Raw genomic sequence first — 21,427 nt, 5'->3', positions numbered from 1 at the left:
ATGGTCTGTGGGGAACACAGCTGCCATTTTGCACCCATCTGACACAACGAAAGTAATTAGTTAAGCCTCATGCATTCTATTAGCTGCTGAATCATTCTAGGGAACAGCAGAAGCAAAGTTTGTAGGGAGAGGTAAGCATCTTTTATCAGACCACCTTATATAGCATTATTGATTCAGGACTACACACCCAGATTTCTACTGAAACTGTTGAGCTAGAAATTAGTTTAACACTTTCCAAAGCGAGTTTTTCACCTCTTATTTCTACCAACAGCAAGCATACAGCATTGCAAATTTGTACGTAAGCATTTTTGATGACCAGCTTTTAGCTGAAGATCAGAGGCTAACTTCCCAGCTCACAATTACAACCTTTAACTTTTTTTTTCCTGTAAGAAGGTAGGAAGTGAACAAATACCTGCTACTACATAAGAAAGACATTAACCCGCCTGTTCTCCTTTCACCAGAAGAAATGCGCAATTACAAAACAACAGAAGCAGGTGGAATCTCCAGTAACACGCCCAGAGAGCAGAGCTACCTTAGGCTGCCAGCTGAGATGCATGGCAGCATCATTCAGAGCACGCTCGTGCAAAGCAACAGCACTGCTGGGTTGCAACGTGCTGCTGCCATTTCAGAGCTGCTGGATTTTATAGAGCTCTTGTGGGAGGGGGAGGAATAGGCCAGTTCTATCAGTTCTTACCTCTATCTCCTGCATTTCAAGAGCCAAATAAAGGACTGCTGTCAGCAAAGTTGAAAGTTTTTCTTATTACGTAATGGATCCCAGCAATGCCTAAATGTTTGCTTTAATTCTTTCACAGGTATGAGCTGGGGATCGTTACTTTCAGAAGGAACCTTGCAGTTGTGCTATGTAAGGCATTGCAGCTCATGTATAATGAGGATGTCATGGTAAAAATGTCATTTTTTTATGTTGCACAAGCTCTAAAACTGTAAAACCAGCACCCTATAAGTCAAGCCCTAGTTTTATGGAGTTAAGAAAAATAGTTTATAAACCCAATAAAGCAGTTCTTGGGAGTAAAGTAAATTGGTGTGTCAGAGCAAGACCTTGTAACATACTCTGAACTGGGATCCAAGAAACTGCAACAGGGTATCAGACACAGCTTTACAGAGAGGGAGGATACTGCATGTTTAAACCTAATTATACATCTCATGCCCCTGGCACAACCAATACATTTTTCCTCTGTACAAACTAGAGTATTAGACGGTCCCAGGAACAGTAAGTCCAAGACTGAGAAAAATTAAATTAGTGCAGTCAAGAGATATGGCCACAATGATTTCTGTTCTCACTTTTTCTCCCACAACAAATTATTAAGTATTGTGAAGCATTTTGTGCTATTCTTCAAGCAAGGTATTTTACATCCAAAGCATTACTTCTCACTTGCAAAAGAAATTAAGGATCAAAGGTACATTCTGACACTTGTGGTTTCCTATGAAGAGCTGCTGCTCAGGGACGAGGTAGGTGGGCTTCTGTCCAGTTACTGAATGATGGCATGGTAGGCTAGGTTTTAGACAAATTTTCATCACCTGCATGACTAAAGTACATGACTTCTAGGTGCAATCCATTCCTCAGGCATCTAATAATTTGCACTTGCAATGATTTGTACCCAAGAAATTACTAGCCTAAAAATACATGACTATGAAAAAGCTGGAAAATCAGGCCCCAGTGTTTGCAACAAAGTAAGTTTCAGCAGCTTTCAGTCAAGAAAAAGCCTGCAGGGGGAAAAAAACCAAAAAGTGATCCCGAAAGCTACTGTTCACTTGTTTTGCTCTTTTTAGAGAATTTAAAAATGAAATTATGATATTGAAAACACAGCTTTATATACAACAAAAGAAACATGAAAGAATGAAATAGTATTTCCCGCTTACGGAAAAAAGATTCATTCAAGACCACGGCACATACTGAGTAGATGCTCCCAGAAAACTTCAAAACAAGTTTCCATTGTCAGACACGTGTGTGCGATTCGCATTCACCTTGATGGGACACCTTCATTTCTTAAAGCAGACCAGAGCTAGAATGCTAGATTTCGGAACAATGTTGCCATTCTCCAAGTTAGATATTTCTCCATGTATTTAATGGAAAGCTTGTTTCATCCAGAAAGATGAAGATTTCTGAAGGTTTCACACCACGCTGAGTATCATTCTGGTGCAAGATACGCACAAGGATTATATTTCTGGCTACAGCATGTGTGGCCAGATATTGTATAATAGCTATTAAAAAAAAAAAAAAAACAGACAGTTTTGCTGTTCTTCTAGTTGACTGAAGTCTCATACCCCTTTTTCCTGCTTACTGGAGTGACTGCTACCTCTGGGCTCAACGTGACTAAAGTCACCATTAGTATCCTTATACACTGTAAAAACTATCTATGTTTTTATATAAAAAGGGTCACAAGAGTCTTCAATTGCTGTACAAGCTCTGTAAGGCACAGAGATTATTTACACAAAACTAACAATGCACAGTGTTTCTCTACACCACCCAAGTGAATAGTCCAGAGTCTTCAGTAGGAAGCACATGCTGGAGGCTGAATACTTGAAGCAAGGATAGCTTCCAGAGAATATAACTTCAGCCAGGACTCCACCACGCTTGGCGCTACACACACACATTAATGATAGAAAGTATGTTCTGAAGGTCTTAAGAGTCCATAATGCATATGGGAAAGAGGTGAAGCAGAAAGAGCTGAGCAAGGCTGTAGAAAACACCCAGTTAATTTTACAGGTTCCAAGGTCAAGTTCAATATTTAATTAAAAGGGCAGTCAATCCTTTCAAAAACAAAGTGACACACCTATTCAAGGATTAATTAACAGATATTTAGATTTACTGAAAGGGAAAAAATCCCCTACCTAGAGAGAACCTCCCTCCAGACATCACAATCTTTATAGCTGTTTTGTACCAAACCCATCACTGGTATAATCCCATGCGAGTAATCTCAGTCTGAAGTAGCATCAGAAATAAAGACGTGCCCGTATGTGAGCTGCGTGCCACACGGTGGACACCACGAACATGGCCAGCCAGCTGGTATACTCTGCAGAACTGCTCAGGTCCTTGGTGAACACACCATTAGCATCCCAAAGCATTTAGCAGATGTTACTAAACATGGCAAACCACTTGACAGATAATATAAACATTGTCCTGTGTTTGGTCTACATCACAACATCAGCCAACGCCTGGCAAACATTGTCAATCTCATGGGAATTCTGGCAATTTGTTTGTAAGCAGTGGGATTCATGCAGCAGAGCGTGACTGCCTCAGAAAACACAGTTTTCTGAGACTAACTGGTGCAAGATTTTGAGAAACTGAGAAGAGAAACTGACAGCATCAGGAAAGAAAGATCCTGACCTCAGAAAGTCAGCAGGACTTCTACCAAAGCTGCCCAGATCTCACCACTGCAGCCTTTCAAAACCATTGTCGGTATCTTCACACCAGAAGAAACCCTGAAGTTCACAATAGCACTGGCTCACAGCAGCACAGAAGAGTTTCCTCAAAACCTTTATAAACACAATGTTTTCCCATCAGAGAGAACTGGGCTGCATCTTATGTTACATAAGCAGAATAATCTTATTTCTTGATTCCTATTTTTCTTCTTTGTTTTAGATGTCAATACTTTTTTTCCTCATATACTGTTACTCATGTTTTCGCCCCCTTCTGGGAGCATAATCCAAAACAATTTAACGAATTATAAACTGAATGAAGTGACAAAAATATGTAATTTTGTAATTATATCACAATGAAAACAGGTGAATGTTGAAATTACTTGTGCACACACCAAAGGAGAGTCCTCTAGGGAAATCAGCATATGATGCCCAACTTTAACCCATCTTTAACTTCTGCAGCGCCTTCTTTCTTGTGTAATCTTTGGTATGATGTTCACAGATCATAACAGCACTTACGTACACTATAAAGCTCAAAACATAACACTACTTTAAATTTTAATACAGGAACACTTTTTATTTAGTGTTAAATCACTGCCTTGATAGAATATTGTAAACTCCCCTATTAATAAACTCTCGGTAGCCAGTTTCCCGAAAGGATGTTCTGTGATCAACAGAGATACTCCTAGAAAGACTCAGCTGCAGAAGCAGGACATTAATTGGAAGCCCATCAGGATTACAGATATCATATGGCAGTATTCCAGACTTAGATAATGGTAGAAATAAGAATGAAAGATCATTCTTGTGCTGAACCTACAAAGTATGTAAAAAAAACCCACTGAGCAGCTAGGAAAGGAAAGCAAGGATTACATGTATGCAGACCACTGGTATATACAATTAATATGAAGCTGACTTTCCTGTCATACTCATTCCAAGAAATGTTCTTGAAGACAGCCTAATTTCTCAAGGCTCTTATTCAGTACAACAGGTTTTTAGTTATATATTTGAGCTTCAATAAATAAAGGTATAGAATTGCTTCAGTATTTTGCTGAATTGAGAACAAAAGCTGTACAACAGGTTCCAACGGTGGTAACAGATACCCGTTGGACGTGTAACCCATGTATACAAGAAAGTACCTTTCCAGATCATCTGCCACATAGACACACTGCTCCTCTATAAACTTGGTCCTGAGCAATCCCAACAGCTTCACACAAGCTGTAGGCTGGCAGGAGTTATTTCAGCCACTCCGAAAGGGCACCCATCTCTGGAGCAGAACAAAGCAGCTGTTTAATAGCACGTCAACACTCCTTCAGGAGAGGAAGTGAAGGAAAATACCACATCCATTGAAACTTAGTTAGAAAGAATGCACACGTGGTTTAGGAACAGAGTGAGACGGAGACAACATTTCAAGAGAAATGCTATGCAAACAACTTCCCCTTCGGTATATACCACCACTCCCATCTTTAAGGGACTGAGTTCAGAGACGTAACGGGGCCAAGCTTGTTAGCTGCTGGATAGAGCCCTTCCACAGGACAGCATTCAAGACAGGAGTCTAATCCAAGTTAGCTTAGAAGCCTTTGAAGTGGGAATGCAGTTTATAGTCCTCTGGTAATTCCTTCCTTGATAGGCTGGAGCAAAGTCTTTTTTTTCTTCTTTTAATGGAAAATGGCCACCATTAGAAGATGGAGGACTGCACTGATTCTGTCTGGGGGCAGTCGTTATTAGCCTCAGAAGGGAGTTAAGGTAATTTATGGAGATGCATGTTCTTTTGATCAAACTACATTTATTTAGAGTTAATTTTACTTAGAGCTAAGTACACAAGAAGCTGTGAAAGGAAGAAAGTCTTGCCTTGGGCCTGCAGCACAGAGACAGAAAATGATTTCATTGTTGTCACAGCTCTTGCCAATAATACAGAAAAATGTATCAAGCTGGCACCATTTTTTTTTTCAAAAGAATTTCCTGGGCAGTGCAACTAAAAAACCCTGGCAATAATAATGTTAACACAAATGATATAATTTACACACCTGTCTGATTCCCTAACAACTCTCCTCTTCAAAAAAAAAAATCCATCTTAATTACTTCACGAATACTTCAACCAGAAACTTTTTTTTCCCCCCACTAAAAAAATCTATCCAGTAATTAAAGTCAAATATGCAACAAAAATAGAGGTTACCTTGAAGGTACCACTAAAATAACCGTGTCCACACATAACTAGATCTGACCTGTCAGGGGCCCCAAGATGCAAGTTACACTGTCAGTTTCTGAACAGTTTCCAAAACAACACCCAGAAGCCCAGCATCTCTATGCTCAGCAGAATGAAGCCATACACTCATACACCTGAGTTCTCCAAACTGTTTTTTGTTTTCCCCTGTTGTGAGTGAAACTAATCAACTGTGGCTTTCTTCAACTTTATTCAATAAGTTGAACAACTATCCACCCAACGCTTTCCTACAAACACCCTCTGTGTACCAGCTAGGTCTCTTCAGTCCACACCACAAGCAGGGTGGTGGGGAGGGTCTCATCCCTGCTATGACCAGTTAACATAGTGTTGAAAAAGGCTTTTCACTTCTGTGTCTCACTATCTTCACCCTTTGCATCCCTCCCTAAACTGTAAGAACTTCAAAGACTCTTCTTCCATAGTCCAGGCTAATGGAAATGGTCCCAGAAGTCTGCTGTGGTTCCTAGGAGCCATGATACAAAACACTCCTGGGATTTTTGCCATTTCCCAAATGTAAGCCCGCAAAACTCTCTATTTAAAATATGAAGGAATCCAACCAAGCCTCAACTACAGACTTTTCTTTGGTGGAAGACACAATTCTCTGAAATATTTTGGATAAGTGAACAATGACAAACAAACAATAAATAAGCATCTATGGTAAAAGCCAGGAAACGTGAAGATATCCTAAAGTTTCCATCACCAGTAGCTGTGTCTCTAAATAACCTGTGTATGGGACAGCAGTTTTTGAGGACTCTGGCATCAGATGGCAATTTCTGAAGCATGGGTCTGCTTTTGATACAGGCAGTATTTCCCAATAACGTCCTTCTTTCAGGATAGATATCAACATCATTTCCCTCAAATCCCATGTACCAGCTTAGATCTCTCCCTGGAACTGACCTGCATTTAGAGAAGAGTCACAATTGCTTTCTTCCTTTGCTTCAGCTTCAGTTCTGCCAGTGAGGGAAGATGGTGCAGAAACAGAAAGCAGAGTTTTGGTCACAGGATTACACCAAATCTCAGTTACAGTCAGGAGCAACCAACAGGGATGGAGGTGAAAGGGGAGAAAACAAAGCTGGGATAGAAAAAGAGTAAATACAAAGCACGTAACGGGGCCTCAAAGGCTCTGGCGAGGTTTCCAGCTGCACTGTGGCCACACCGACACACACATGGCACACAGCATGCTCACAGCTCCAGAGAGACTTCTCGCTAAGTGCACAGGTGAAGGTGAGCAGAAAACAGGATCAAAGCAGCAGTGACTTGTCCACCATCCATCTGCAGGCCTGATGCCTTAATGGAAATAGAATATAGTCCTGTGCTCCCATTTAGTATGCTCCCTCATCTTGTTCCCACTCATGTCAGCCCATAGACAAATACTAACACGTTTGTAGCTTCCCAAGTATCTTCTCTACTGGCTCACATCCTCTTTTGTCATTCAACAGCCATTCAGGGAGCAACATGTGATCCAGTCATGCTAAACTGGCTAGCTCAGACCAAGGAGAGACAATTTCAAGTCATGCAAAGATAAAGTGATGTTTCCACTCATCTGAGATGGCCTCTAACATGCAGCAGTAGGTGCTGACTTTTTCTACTCTACCTTTGACCGAAGGCTCACAGACTAATTCAAGGCCTATCCAAGCAGCTCTCCATTCCCCTCCCACCCATCCAGTCTTGTATTTTGGACTTTAGGCAGTGACTATGTTGCTTTACATGTTTGTGTAATGACCGATCCGGTAGGGATAACCAAAGCATCCAGTAAAGTCAGAGCTGGACCACAAGGCACTGGCTATACTGCTAAAAGCCCTAAATCCCAAAATCTCTTGGAGGCCGATTGCCAGCAGATGCACTTCCTGAGCAGGGGCTAGGACTGAAACACACAGCTACAGGGAACAGCTCAATGCAGGGGCAGCACAAGCAAAAGAAATAATTCCAGCCAGCATGATAAGCAGAAACAACAGCTAAGCTGTTTTCCAAAAGCAAGAGCTCATGCCTCCTTGTTTAAGGAGTTTGTAGCCAGCAGGACAAAACTGCACTATTGTACATGCAATAACGGTGGCTGATATCTCACAACTCCTCTCCATTTTATATGCATCTAGAAGAAACAATCTTTTTCCAAAGCATTTTGAGTGCCTGTTACAGTTTCTCTTTCCCTCCCATTTTATTAAGTCTGAGCTTTGGGATATTCCTTTAATTTCTTTCTTTGGAGAAGGGAGGGACTTAGGGAATAGCAAGTCAAATTTTGGCTAGTAGAAACCATCAGAGATCCAACTAAAATTAGATTTCTGGATGGTCTTGGTATCTGGAGACACACAGGGTAGTGCAGAAGACAACCTTACTTCAAACAGCTAAAGATCAAGCCTGCTACTGAAATAGATTTGGGTGATATCAGGGTGTATTCCAACAACTCAAATCAAAATGCCCTGTAAACTTAATTCAGTCTGGCAGCAAACTGTGGAGGAGGAGAGCATTAGCCATACCTCGTATCTAAGAACTGAAATAAAAGTTAAATTAAGAGACCAATCTTAAAACTAATCCATAGTCCAGTCCCTTATGAAAGATGGGTTTGTTGAAATCAGGCCTGAAGCAATTTGCCCAAGGATAAACAATAAATCAATGTAATTAGATTGTTTCCAACCTAAGTAAATTATTTACAGTTTTCATGTCAAGTTAAAAGTTCTCTAGCTGTCCAAATATATCCATGTAGGCATTATTTTATAAACTTTCCTTTTCTGAAGGAAATGTAAACATACATATACAAAAACATCAAGGTTACAGACCCAAGCACTCAAAACTTAGGAAATGCCAGAATTAAGTTTGCATGGGCAAAAGAAAATATTTTTCTCTTAATTTCATTCCCAGAAATGGTGAAACCATTTTTTGTTGAAGCTTTCCAAACAATTCATCTGAGGCAGACATTCAGCATGGAAAGTTTCAGCCCAAACAGTTAAAATTTGGCAAAGTTATAACTGAAAACAGGGTCTTATAATGGGAAATGTGAGGCAAGCTTAATTACAGGCAGCACTACCAGCAGGACTTATAATATATTTAAGACTAAAATTTCATACTGGCTTTGCTAGGTCTGTTTTTCTAGGAATACTGTACAGAAGTATTTGAACCTTCTTATATACATTTAAATTTCAGACTGTGTTTGTAAGTCTGGGGTCTTTGACAAACTTGGCCAAAACTACAACATAGGTATTTGCATTAGCCATCAGAAATAGAAGTCATTACTTAAAAAAAAAAACAAATCAAAACAAAAAAAAACCTCACTCGTATGATATGGAGTAGGAGAAGCCACACGTTTTCAAAGGATCTCAATACTCACAAAAGTTTCAAGTTTCCACAAGTTTTAACATGGACATTTTTTAGTTTGTGTATTTCAATCAACTCTAGAGCTGGTCAAAAGGCAATGCTTTTTTTGTGAGAAGGTGGTTTCAAGATAAAAGCAAATTATTAATACAGAATTTTCAGCAGATCTGCTCGATAATTAGTACCTGGAATTTCAAAAGGAAAGGAACTAAGTTCAAAACAGACAGACAGATATTCTGGTGTCTAAGGAGCTGGCTGGCATCACCGCAGTGCTCTGAATTCTCACTGCCCAGCCTCCTGGTTTTTCAATTCCTAAAAAGAATGAAAATATATCTTACGTAAATGACAAGTTATGTTTTGTTCTACTAGCAATCAAAATGCATTTATCAAGAGGGACAGTGAGCTTTTGGCCAAAGCCTTGCCTGAGATGCAGATCTGCTTCCAGTTCTCTCGCTAACTAGAAACTTTCTGTTTAACTTTGGCTAATTCATTTACCTCTTCCAGGCCTTGGCTTCCTATTTTTCAAGTGTAAATACCATCACCTCCGTTCTCCTGCTCTTTTCCAGTCAGACATTAGGCTCTTCCAGGCGAGCACTGTTTCATCCTGTACATTTTATACTACCACCTGCACAATGGCAACACATCCCAGGGGGATTTCAAGGCACCACCACAGTAGAAATAAATTCCAGCTCTCTATGCTGTCAGTTGATTAAATGCATTATTTCCAGCAAAATTTACATCCCTATGCATTTTAATTGAGCATTCATATTTTATTTGGTGCTTCTTCAATTTGCCTCTTCTGAAGGAAATCTCCCAAAACTGTAGCAAATATTCTACTCAACTAAACATACAGGGACTTCTTTATTCACTTCAATAATACGTAACGACATAAAGGAATCCTGTGAAGCATGGCATCTATGGTAGGAAAAATAAAGGTGACCTGTAAAGTACTTCTCCAACTTTCCTAAAGTCTTCATATTTGTAACTTATAAATCACGGAGGTTTGTTCCATGGTGACCTTGCCAATTATGCTACATTGCAATGAACATCTTTAAGAGCTTACGGTGACACAAAGGCTTCTTGATCGAGTGTATTTGCACAAAATTTCCTACATTAATCTTGCAGCACCAATGGAGGTGATGTAATAAAGCTGGGAAACAACTATCAATTGTAAAAAAGCTAAGGTTGCCCTCAGCAGCTAAGCACCGCAGTTATTTTTTTCAAAACTGATGCTGAGGTTAAGCTTTGCGTGCAACATCATCCTTATGAAAACAAGTGTGGAAGAACTTTATTTATAGTAGCTAATTTCACATTGTGGCTGCCTAAATCAGAAAGAGCCACTGTGATTAGAAGCATCTCCTGCAGTTTACAATTCAACCATAAAAATTTGTTTCAGACTTGTACTTGACATTGAGGGGCTCGGCTTCAGCAGCTGAAAGTAAAGGCGTGCTGCTGTTCATAGTAAAGAAAATCCTCCATTTTGTAAGAAAAGTTACAGAATACGTATTTCTTTGGACTATTTGCATCACCATGGGCCAATATTACAGAAAGGCAAGCAATTCCTCACAGAAAAGCTGGGCTTTCAGAGCCAGTCTGATACATTGGTATACTGACGAGCTACATCCAATTTATCTCTAAGCTCAGAGTATTTCATTTCATTTCTAACACAAGTATGTTAAGGAAGTTCTCCTTACTACTCTTCCAGCTTGCATATTTATATATAAGATCAATACATATGGATCTTTCCTTGGTTGATGCATATATCCATCACCCTCTGTTCTAAAAATCTGTGCTATTAATCCAGCTAATCTTGTTTTTATTGCAGAACCCCAGCACATTTTTTGCTCAAGGCATTGCTCTGAAAATTCAAACAGTGATCATTTCTCCCTACCTATATCCCAGGGAAGGTTTCTAAAGGAATGAGACTCAACCCAGCTTTGACATGACTACATCTGAGGAAGCTGCAAACTAAGCAGGAGAGCTTCCACAACTTGGTCACAAAACACCATTTCACTTGTGAAATCATCCTATTTTAGAGTACTTTCACTAACTATCTTAGAAATGAACTAGCAGTAGTTATATATTGGCTTCATACGAACCCAGCCCGATGAGAATGCCTTCACCCTCAAAACTAGACTTGTGATGCAGTTTTGCCTCCATATTGCCTCTGCTCCGTGCAAGCTCAGGTTCAAATTGGGGTCTTGAGTATCAAAGAATTGGAGATTTTTTTGCCCAGGGGTACAGGCTATTCTGTAGCACTGTGGGCAGTTAAGGAAAGGGCTAAGCTATCTTACCCCCATAGACCTCGTCCTCCTTTTCAGTGTTAGTACTCTGGCACCCCTAGTTCTGCTCCCGTCAAGCGCTGGAAGGCTCAGAAGGAATGAAGGATGGGGAAAAGATGTTTGAGCAGTGCAAGAACTATAGCACCCAATTTTGGCAAAACATTCAGAGGGATCTGATAGTATTCGACTCAAATGAGGCATTTTTACAGTACTCATCCTAGATATCTGGTATATAAAAAGACATGGATTTCTTCGGACTTCTCTTGTATCAAGTACATGGTGGGGGAACAATGTCTTTACTCAAGCCAATAAATCAGACCTCTTGCTGCGCAGTGTTTTAATGAAAATGACGGGATTTTCTTACAGCCACACTTTAATATAAGATGCAGCACCACAGAACAGGAAAGGACTTTTGGAACAACAGAATGACAGGCTGTAAACTTTACTGTAATCCTGAACTACCAAAAATACACCAGCATGGCATCAAGAGTAAACCAGACTAACATCTGGATGATCAAGTCATAGAAGAAACTGTCAAAGCTGCATTTTTCCATAAGGAACATCAGGCTGCCTGCCAGAATTGTGAGACATTAGGGGTATTGCAGTGCTGGCTCTTCTAGGGAGGAGAAGTCTTGCCTTGGCTGCCCATTCGTATTACAGTGGTGTAGCCTTCACCCTCCTGTCGCCGAACCAGAGGCTTGTGCTACAGCGTGGTTTCAGGGGAACTCTGTAAATGGTGAGCAATTTGGGAATGCTAACCTAAACTCACATCTGCCAGCAATTACACTCACTCACTGAAGCACAAAAGAATTCTGCTTATTTGTATTAAGCTGTAAATGCAACATGGCATTGGCTTTCAAATACAGATATAAGCCTGTCATTACCTAAGCTGAACACTGTACATGATCAAAAAAGACAGGCATGCCAGCAATTATGTTCTTATTTCCAAACTTTAATCTGGTTGCCTATATATCAGCATTGTTTGCTATCTCTTAAGATTTATTACTGCAGTAAAAGAGATCCACTCTCAAAAACTAATATGCCTTCTCATAACCATATTCTTACACACATAACACCTGGGAATTCTCCCAAGCCTAACAGGCAGAGTCCCCAGGTTGAAAGCAATCAACTGCTGAAGGACAAAGAGGGAGAGTGCTAAGAAATGTAAGAAAATAAATACATCCTATAAGGTACATCCAACACTGCCATCAACTTTAATGGGACAGCATTTCACGGAAGACTCTTAATACCTTGTAACTCTGAAGAAAGCTGGGGTAGCTGCCACATTCATCTATATTGTAAGCTGCAAAAGTGTGTGCTATTAACGTGCAATATGTATTATTGATGTGCTATTACTCACGAGGAACACCCTGACCAGCTCTCTAGTATTTACCCAATATGTTTTGTGGCCTTCATGGTCAGGTCCTGTACCCCCTGAATTACTCTACTCAATTTTTAGTTCATAGATGCTGGAGTGACCTCAAGAAACCTGTTATTCAAGACATTAGCAGTCACACTGACCAAACTGCGATATGTATTTGGCCTCTGCTCTCCAGGGGTATTGCCTAAAGCTCAGAAGTCAAGAGAGGCTTTCAGAGTCAGGATCATTCCAGAGGCTGTCAAGGATGGGTAATACTGCTGTGTGAATGAAAACCTGACCTGCACGTCAGCCAGAGCAGCAGCACTGGCCAGAAATACCAGCCGGTATGCCACAGCCACAGAGCTGGTGGTTACAGAAGGAGCTTTTAAATGGTTTTGAGAGACATGGAAAATGCCACAATTAGGGGACTGTAGATTCCTTATGCAAATATTTTTCATATGTCCTCCCACACCGGGAGGCATTTGATTTTAGGCTTGTTTTCTTAGGGAAACAACGTTTAAGCAACCACAAAGTCTGTTTGCTCCACCCAACAACCTGTGTCATTCATTACTACATCTCTATCGAATTTATTTGAAACTGGTAGTCCTGCAAAAGTAATGAAAACACATGGCCAGATAGAAGAGAGAGATTACTTTCTTGACTAAGAGGGATGAACTTGCACTGCAGCCTTTATTACATACCTCTCAGAGTTCACTCTTACATACCAGAGATCCCAGTTATTGGAAACAAATCCTTAAGAACCTGGATTCACTACCTCTGCTACACATGGAACAAGGGTAGGAGAGGCAGCCTCATCTTTTGGACTCTCCTTCCCCTTATCAAAAAGCAGCTTACAGCAGCAGCCATACAGCATGGCCAGCTGTTTTGTAGCAGCCGACTGGTGCAAACAGTAGAACATAATCCTGTAAGTAATGGCAGAAGTCAGCATTAAAAGAATACAACCTTTAATTTAGGATTAGGTTTTTGCACTCAAACAACGTAGCACGTATGATCCCATTATTAAAGACTCCTAGCTGGAAGACTGTTTTCCCCAGTGAAGGTCATAAGCAAAAAAATTTTTGTCATACGACCCCCTTCAGTTCACCAGCAAGCATTCCACACTGGTAACAGAGGGAGGGTGAATGAACTACACCTTACTACTTCCCCCTCCTTGCAGTGGACAAGGAAGGATTGAACCATAAACATGATCCGTAGCAATGCTTGGAGTTGGTATGTGACAGTACAGTGAATTAGAAGCACATGTGCTAAGGGAGAAGTGTAATGTAATTGGCATGCTCGAGACGTGAGCAAAGCAAGACATTGACTGGGAGATTAAATTACGAAGGTGTCAAATTCGTAAAGGGGATGAAGGCAACAAAGCAGAAATAGTTGGCAAGATGGGGAAAAGAAACATTACATCAGAAAAGGTTTTAAAAATAGCAGGTTCTGTTGACACCCCAGAAGCCACTTGGACTAAAAAAAGAAAGAAAAAAATGAAGACGTGGAAGTTGAAAGCGGCTGAAACACCTTAAGTCCAGATAGGGCATTGTTTTATATGTAAAGCATGTTAGCAAAGGCAAGAAGCAAAAGAAAAACCAAGGCAGGCCTTATATCTGCTTATTCCTTAAGTAGAAGCTCAGAGCGCGTTACGGGCTTCTTGAAAACAAGCCAAAGGCAGCCAGCAATAAAGACTTTTGTGAACAAACATAGAAACAGGGTAAACACAAAGGATTGCTGTAAGGCTAATGCCACGTTGACATCAGGACAAGGAAATAGCGCCTGATATAAAATAAGACAGGAAAGCACTTCTTTGTCTGAGAGGAAACAGAAATAAAAAGGGAAGATGTGTGCCATTTTTAAAGAACAGGATCTGTATTAGGTCTGTCCAGGCAGATGTTATTACTCATAACCTGGGTAGTGATACTAAATTTGCATACAATAATACTAATTTGCTATCAATAAGTATAAGATAACACAGCCTTACAACCTTCACTGCATATAGAGAATGGTAGTTTCTGGTGTTATACACACTTAAGCAGATGTAATCAGAAACAATTTACAGTCTAAGACCTAGTCTAGAAAATTGTATGCACATAAAAATTTACATCCCCAAATTTATTATGACTACACACAGCACATACTTTTTTTTTTTTTGATTCGTAAGAGGGACAAGAGTTTTATATCCTTAGAAAGACCTGAGTTGCAAGCTTTGTGCTCCAGGGAGACAGCAAAAAAGAACCAACCCCTGAATGTGTTCAATTGTGTCACATCTCTCTTCCACTTACTTTGCCGTCTCTCGCCCTCAATTACTTGTCTTCAACTATTTCTTCCCTAAAAACATAACACCTTAAATATTTTCAATGAAAAATCCAAGGCATCAGCAACTCTGAACTTTCAGACATGCTTGAAAATGGAAAAGTATTTTGATTACATTGAAGTTTATTCATTTAGATTGTGTTCCTCCTCCGGTAGGAGCCATATTCATAGGTATAGAGTTCGTAACTCCACTTTCTCATTTAATGCCCCACAAAAACTGTTTATTGCCTGACACAGCTTTCTGCTATGAACATTTTCTTTTTACGTACACCGTGAACTACGGAGATCTTTGTGTTTTTTCCTGACAGAAAACAGTATTTTGACATATCCTTAGACTTGTAATACATAACAGCATTACAGATCAGTCATTTTTCTACTACTGTATGTCAAGCTCATGCTGTTTATTAATGTCATGCTATAACATTATCATAAAATTACTTCATTGCTAAATTACTTCCCCAAGCACTTTATTGGTCTTCAGCTAGAAGTATCACCATTGAAGTCTGCTCTCCCATGAACACTGGTTTCTCACTCTAATCAGACTGGAGAAGCAAATCATTTTACCATTACGTGGTGACACCAGCTCCCAATCTGACAGTTCCTCGCTACCCTGAACCATTGTTTCAAAAGCACAGGGAGATAAATAAATTTGCTTTCAGAAATTCAGACCTAGATAAGGAGCCACTCTGAAGAACTACGGCAATGGTGATATCCCGAGAGCTAGAAGAGTAAAACATGAGCAAATAAGACTAACCAGACTCTTTATTAATGACTTCCATGTATAATCAAATAAAAATAATTAGAGCCCATTAGCACCTGAACATTAGCACCTGAACATTTTTTATCCAAAATCAGAAGACAGAAATAAAATTGGGGAGGAGGAGGTGTTAGGAAAACACCAGCAGCAAGCAAATGGATAGGAGAGAAAACTCAGTATCTTGTTTCTTTTTCAGTCTTTCACTGCAAAAACAAATGTAGACAACCACTTCCCCACACACACTTTTTTTTTTTTTTTAAAAAATAAATGTTGTAGGAAACAGTCTTCTGACCTGGTCAACTTTCCATGTGGGACCTTCAAATCTGGCAACAGCCATGGAAACTACTCTGTCATCACCCCCTTCACCCTATCTCACAAGGATGACTAACTGGAGAGTTAGGTCCCACTTCTGGGACCTTGAAATGATAGTCCCTACCCAAGATGGGTCTTAGGAAGCATCTGTGTTTCCCATAAATAAGCCCCCGCAGGCTAACTCATGAAGGACTAAGGATCTGAAAAAAAACCAAATCAAAGCCCAAAACACATGGAAGTACCTCTCCACCTGCTAAAAGACCACTTCCTTCCACATCAGAACAAAATTCAGCCCGTACATCATTGCAAGGTCTGGCTTGAGTAAGTAGCCTGACCATAACCAGAGAACAGTCCACGTGATCTTTTCTAAACATTTAATTGACATTTCCCCCCGCCTAAACAAGGCATTTTTCCTGTACACTCAAATGCCCTTGACTCAGGACTTCACCTGGTTCTCCAGCATATGAAGGGGAGGGATCTGAGTCATCTGTTCCAGGCAACCACACAGGTACTGAATGCAAGAAGGTACCCAGAAAAGCCATTGTACCACACAGCATTTCATGCTTTATAATAAACTTCCTATCAGAAGCCACAGAAAATACTCTTGTAGCACAGGACGTGAGCAGATTATCAGCATGCCAGCTTTTTGGAGGACTCTGTTGCCTGTTTGACAGTTGATAATACAAACAGAAATATCAAAATCTGCTACCTCACAATGTTCCCAGTGCTGATGATGGGTATGCACATGGCAGATACGCGCAAACCCATTCACTGCTGCTTATAAATGAGATCTTACCTTTCCAGTGCTTGAATATTTCACTCGGAGGCAACATCAGCAAGTCTGCTGGGACTTGTCTACACTGTCAAAAAAACGAAAGGGGAAGAGGGGTCAGGAAGGAAAAGAGCAGATCAAAATACAAAGTTGCTTGTTCATGAGTAAAAATGGGAATGATTCCTAAGTTAGTATCTATATCCTCCAAAGCAAAGTAATGGTCCCTATAAGTCTCCCATAAATTAAGTAAAACTTAACCCTGTAGAAGTGAGCAGAGCACTGTGGTACCACAAAGCCTACAGCATCAGGGACAAGCCACTTCCTCCACATAGCTGTGCCGCCTGGGGCGAGTGCCACTTACCCTGAGGAGAAAGGTTTGCATGGGGCAGAGGCTGGACTTGGGGGTGGTTACAGACAGGATTCAGGTGCAAGATAATTTTGTATTGCAATGTGTATTCGTAGCAGGTCTGAGGTTCGATGTGCTACAACTTCTCAAAGTCAACAACAGGACCCTAATTTAAGTCTTAGAGTATTTTGTATGCAATACAATATAATGTCTGCACAATACATCTGTCATGAACAACTCCAATCCAATCAAAAAATTGCAAGAAGATCTTGTAAAACAGCCTCAAGTGCAGGTTACTCAGTCTTCCACTCAGAGCATACTTTAAATGGCTTCAGTCTCTGAAGATGGCACAGGAGAGACGACCATGCTCAGCAATTAGCTGGTAATCTGGCACTGAACTGAATCTCTTAGCTGAGTTCTTGGTTTGCATCCTCTGGATACTTGCAGGGTGTATGGAGGGAAACTGGCTTACCTTTTCTGTCACTCTGAGACTGTGGTAGGATGCCCACCCCCAGGAATAGCAAGGAAGAGAAATGTGACAAGGACTCTGAAGACTTAGATACTATTTATAGTGCATATGCTGAATCTTATATTGATCTTGCTTACTCTAGCTGGCTTAACACGTACTCTTGCAATCAAACATGTGGAGCAATCCTTAAGGATCCATTATTCTGCTGCTCCAAAAAGCACGTGAACTCCTAACATAAGCATTTTGAGATCTCAGAAGAAACCTTTTTAAAGCCATCTACTTTGTACAAGCCAACCTTGAAAGACTAAACCACAGCTGAAGCTTAAAAAAAACCCCAAAAAACACAAACCAGCAAGCAAAAAACTCTTGTCACAAAGTAAGCCACATGAAATCAAAGTTTAAATCTGAAAAACACCTAGTCTAATTAATCTATTTTAAAAATCAATTCAGACCAATTCCCCTTAATGCCTGGTCCCAGCCAGTGTTATCAGAAGTGTCATTTTTATGCCTTTCTTATCAGCAATTATTCCACAGACTGTAAACAATGTCTTCAAGTGTATATGAATTATATCTAAAGATAGATATAAATTAATGGGAATTATTCATTTACGATTACATTGTGATAACAAGATAATTTAGTATCTTCTCATAGTCCTGCATAGGTGGAGCGTATAGTTGTGGCTGCTGCATGCCTTCCTTTGACCCACCCAACAGGTCATAAACCAGATACAATTAAACCCTGTTCTGTCACTCTGTTTCAACAGAAATATTGGGCATGAATCTTTGCGTATTTACTTAACTCCAGACAAATCCCGGCTGCAACCACCCCAACGTGCAGCTGCTTCTCTCCCATGCAAATCTGCCTTGTGAACGCTGTTATACCCAAACAGCAACATCCTCAGTTGGCCATTAACACAGATCACCTGAAATTATACTGATGGCCTGACCTAATTAGCAGAGAAGCCAGAGACTAACAACCGAGTAGGAAGACTGTAAGAAATGTATAGCCTCAAGCAAAGCCCCCCTCGCTCCTGCTACGGGGAGGGGGGAGCGGACACGACACCACGCAGCATCACAGCACCAGGCACAGAAAAGACCCCACGCTCGGAGACTGCGAGGGTGTCACTGGGCACCTGCCTCACAAGCAGAGGCAGCGAAGCACGTACTGTTCTCGCCCGCCCGCCGCCGCCGCTCCCTCAGCCCGCCGCGGCCCTCACACCCCGCTGCCGCCGCTGCCGCCGCCGCGGTCACGTGGCGCAGGGGCGGGGCGATGCCTCGTGCGCTGTCCAGAACGTTCCGTACAGCCCCGCCCCGCCGGCACCTGTGCCTGCCGCGCTGGAACGTACCATCCTCTCCAGCGGGGGGGGAAGATATGACAGAGAGCTGTCACTACGGAAATGCTCTCTCTATCCTTCACGCTGAAATACCAAGGTGAGCCGGAGGGATTAAGCAGACCCGTCATTCAGCCCAGCTGCTTCGCCAGAGCCAGCGACTCTTCCTTTCCCGGCCGTCCCCGCACAATGGTTCGCTCCAGCCTCTCGCACGGCGGAGCCGTGTTAGCGGTGTGAGGAAGTCGGAGCGCTGCTGGCGGCACGCTTTACTGCGATGATTTTATCTGGCTGTTCTTCAATTAGAGCTGATAATAAAGCAAATGTAGCTGGGAGCAAGCAGTTGAGTGAGTGGAGGGGAAGGTTGCCCGCAGGGCAGAGCTGGCTCCCCTCAGAACGGGGCGGGGGTGTGCCTCCCAACGGACTCCGTGTTCTTGACGGTAAAGTAAGAAAACGAATACCCTGCCCCTTCCATAAACCGTGCGCTTGTGCATAGAGTGATAAAAACGGCCTGGAATGCTCCGTTCTGGGACCGTCCGGATCAGTTCCCAGTCAGTGCAGGCCGATGGGTGAAAGCAATGGGTGCACCTGCCCCGCTGACAGGCCCCCACACGCCCTCTTGGTGATGTCTCCTGGCTGCTCCCGCCTGGCCAACCACTCAAGTGCAAAAAACAACGGACATTCTAAAAATAGCTTGTATCCTACCCTTTGACATTTAAACTTCCCTCCTAGTTTCCTCTCTAGTTCGACAGTCTGTTAGCAGTGCTCACAGAAACTCTCACTGGAACAAAGTAAAGATTATGGTTTGGCATGAGGAGCTGTCTGATGATACAAGACTGCTAGCTGTCCCCAAAACTCACAGTTGCATAAGTACCTTCCATCTTTTGCCAATATTTTGCCTTTGTGCTTCTGTTCTCGAGCCACTGTCCCTTTACAGCTAAGTTTGTTTTCCTTCGGACCCTCCCTCCTGGCTTTGCTGCTTAGAGAAACATACAGCAGAAGGACCTGTTGTTCAAAGAGGGCAATGATATTTTATCATCCATAAGACTGGTTTCTTTTCCTCTTGTCCCCCTCTCCTACCTCACAACTCATTTTAGTTCCCCAGGGGAAGGACGGAGCATTGCCTGCTTTCCCCAGCACCCATCTATTTCGCTAGAAGAAGGAAGCAGGAAAGGTATCCAACCCAAACAGGGTTTTCCCCCAGGCAGGCAGGAACAGAGTGTGACAACTGATATGTTTCATCCCACCGCAAATCCAGCTACAGCAGATTTATGATTAAACCGTAAAAATTGGCAATACTGGAAGGAATTAGTATCATAGAAGATCTTTTAGTCAGAGGAGTTTTGGACTAGTTACTCAGAGAGATAAGGACAAGGAGCCTCACCGAAAGACAAATTCATCGCAGTTGCACAATGCTCTTGCTGCTGTGAACTGAGAGTAATTTTCAGTGGGCAGTACCTGAAACATGAAGCACATCTGGTTTACCCTGGTGTAACATGAGACTGAACTTTGAATTTTTATGAACACAGAGAAACAGCTGCAGAAGTTAAAACTCACAATAATCCCCCTCAGTAAATTATTTGGCCCAAAAAGGAGTATATAAACTCACAGGCTTTGTGCATCATTTCTCATATATGCTATTCAGGTCTGTTGCTCCTCAACACACACAGTGCAATAGCACATTCTGCCGCATATGTAACATTAGATTTAACAAAAGGATAAAACTTGCAAGTAGTTCAGACATTTACATCAATCCTACCAGACATAGCAGGTGGCCCTTCAAAGCACCTGCAGTTTATTTGTCATCAAGATATCCTAGGAGGTCCAAAATGACAAATCGGGGTAGCCTCGTAGCATAGAATCACATCGGAAAGAAAAATAGACCTCATCCATGAAAAAGCACTTCACTGCCAGTCTTAACATTGATGGTCACAGTTGTACTTTTTGTGCCGTCAGTGAGCTCTGCAAAACAGGTTCCAGGCCATCAGAAGCCAGGAGGAGACAGCCTCCGCAACAGGAGCCAGTAGGGTAACCTTCGCTGAAGCTATGAATAGGCTGAGAGGATGATACAAACTGTTGAAAGTACCCTCCTTAGTGTTATTAACTACTTGGTGATATTAACTACTGCCAGTGAAGCAGTTGCTCTTGGCTCAACAAAATGTGCGTTTTCTAAATGGGAGACTGGGCCTAGAAGAGCAGAAAATGTGTCTGATTTCATTTTGAAGTGAGAGTGCAGAGAACTTGATTTGTAGCCTGCATCATGCTTTAAGATCCTACATGATGAAAGCTGTTATTACACTTTCAGGGTCCAATGCTGGCAATCCTTAATTACACTGAGCAACACTTCATTACTTGAATAAAACCATGGGGTTCAGCAGGTCTGTTTGTGTGAAGTACTATTCAGACTGAGAGTTGCAAGTTTGGCTTCAGTGCTAATTGCTTTTCCTATTTCTTCATTTAACATGAGAGCTCCTAAATGCTTTTCCAAAGAAGCCAGAGAGAACATTGCGTGTCTGTTCCTTTTTCATCTAAGAGAAATGCATCACTGCCCTTTACGGTCATTATCAAAATCTGTATTTAAGC

General features: G+C 41.5%; 1 long non-coding RNA gene across 1 annotated transcript in view; it reads right to left on the bottom strand.

Moving 5' to 3' along the window:
- The window catches only part of LOC142088538 (uncharacterized), a 222,551-nt gene extending 205,762 nt beyond the window's left edge, over positions 1-16,789 (bottom strand). Inside the window, exon 1 of the long non-coding RNA XR_012675862.1 lies at positions 16,726-16,789. This is a non-coding gene — a long non-coding RNA (uncharacterized LOC142088538). The remainder of the gene's footprint in view (positions 1-16,725) is intronic.
- Positions 16,790-21,427: the final 4,638 nt, after the last annotated feature.

Source organism: Calonectris borealis, chromosome 15, assembly GCF_964195595.1.
Source record: "Calonectris borealis chromosome 15, bCalBor7.hap1.2, whole genome shotgun sequence".
NCBI lineage: Eukaryota > Metazoa > Chordata > Aves > Procellariiformes > Procellariidae > Calonectris > Calonectris borealis.
This window is presented reverse-complemented; position numbering and strand designations above follow the sequence as displayed.